Below are 1,754 nucleotides of genomic sequence, written 5' to 3'. Positions count from 1 at the left end.
CAGATAAACTAAAGTTGTGTTGTTTGGAAGGAACACACAACATTATGTGTGGAGATAAAAAGGCACAGCACACTGTAATATTTGTGTTGTGGAGAAATGACCAGGCAGGAGACAGGAGTACAGTTAGTTTTCGTTTAGTCAAAACCTCTCGTGCTCTACAGTTCCCGGGCACACTAGTGCGCATGTGCATTTCCTATTAGGTGTAGTAACATAACACTGTCGTAACACATCACCGTTTAGTAACAGCATAGTAACTAATATAAACAGATGTAGATGTAGAAACTACACACACCAACATTAAAACCTCATCCCAACTGTAAACTATGGTGGAGGGAGCATCATGGTTTGAGGCTGCTTAGCTGCCTCAGGGCCTGGACAGCTTGCTATCATCGCCAGAAAAATTAACTCCCAAGTTTATCAAGACATTTTGCAGGAGAATGTAAGGCAATCTGTCCACCAATTGAAGCTCAACAGAAGTTAGGTTATGCAACAGGACAACAACCCAAAAGACAGAAGTAAATCAACGACAGAATGGCTTGAACAGAAGAAAATATACCTTCTGGAGTAGCCCTGTCTGTCCTGACTTCAACCCGATTGAGATGCTGTAGTATGACCTCAAGAGAGAGGTTCACACAGGACATCCCAAGAATATTGTGGAACTGAAACAGTTTTATAAGGAGGTATGGTCCAAAATTCCTCCTGACCGTTGTGCAGGTCTGATCCGCAACTACAGAAAACATTTGGTTGTGTCACGAATCCCGCTTCCTGAGTCTGTTTTTGCCTGTGTTCTGTCCTGGAGTGTTTTTTCCGGTGTCCTGGACAGCACCCTGTCTGGTTGCCGGGCGACGTAGCTAGTTGGAAGATCTCTGATGACCCGCACCTGTATCCCATCAGCTATCTGCACACCTGGTCCTGATCATCACCCCTCCACTTCATAAGCTCTGACCTGACATCCATTCCCTGCCGGATCGTTAGCCATGAACAGTATGTTGTGCCAGCGTATCAGCCTCCAGTTTGATAGAGTTTGTTTTGTTGTTTTGTACGTCTTGCTTGCCTTGAACTTACCTCCGTTTGTTCTGTCTACAGTCATTCACCCGGAACACTCACCCCATCCCTGCCTGGTCGTCGGTGGCTTCTGTTACTCCCTTGGATCTGCCTATTCACTCCCATCAACTCACCTCCACTGCCCGCTCCGCCACCTGGATCTTTCTACCGCTACGTTTAAACTTGTAAATAAATACTCACCTTCGTCCTACTCTCCTTGTCCTAGTCTGCTTCTGGGTTCTACTTTAGAAAAAGCGTGACAGAACGATCCGGCCAAGGATGAACCCAGCGGACCTGGACTCTGTTTGCCATGCCATTACCAATCAGGAGAAGATATTGGGACAACACAGTACGGCGCTACAGGAGTTAGCATTTTCGGTTCAGAACTTCTCTGCTAGTCTGACGAGTATCCAGGCTCAGCTCAGTTTGCCGGCGGATCATCCACCACCTGCTTCACCCCTCTCATCTGCCGCTTCTGGAGCTGTTTCCTTCCGTGAGCCCAATGTTCCGACGCCTGATAAGTATGAAGGGGATTTGGGAGGATGCCGTTCATTTCTTATGCAGTGTGGTTTAATTTTTGATCTGCAGCCCTACTCTTACGCCACAGAGAAGGCTAGGATAGCTTTTGTTATTGAACTGCTGCGTGATAGAGCTCTGGAATGGGCTTCAGCTGTTTGGGAACAACAGGACACCTGCATGGCGTCATACCA

The 1,754-nt window shown here is 47.1% G+C and overlaps 1 long non-coding RNA gene across 1 annotated transcript; it reads left to right on the top strand.

The window, feature by feature from the left end:
- Window positions 1-869: 869 nt before the first annotated feature.
- On the top strand, window positions 870-1,256 carry LOC129855403 (uncharacterized). The gene is made up of 2 exons (XR_008759507.1): window positions 870-984; window positions 1,087-1,256. It is a non-coding gene; the product is annotated as an uncharacterized LOC129855403 (long non-coding RNA).
- Window positions 1,257-1,754: the final 498 nt, after the last annotated feature.

The sequence above is a fragment of the Salvelinus fontinalis genome, chromosome 1 (genome assembly GCF_029448725.1).
Source record: "Salvelinus fontinalis isolate EN_2023a chromosome 1, ASM2944872v1, whole genome shotgun sequence".
In the NCBI taxonomy this organism is placed as follows: Eukaryota; Metazoa; Chordata; class Actinopteri; order Salmoniformes; family Salmonidae; genus Salvelinus; species Salvelinus fontinalis.
The sequence above is the reverse complement of the archived record's forward strand: the minus strand, read 5'-3'. Positions and strand labels throughout refer to the sequence as shown.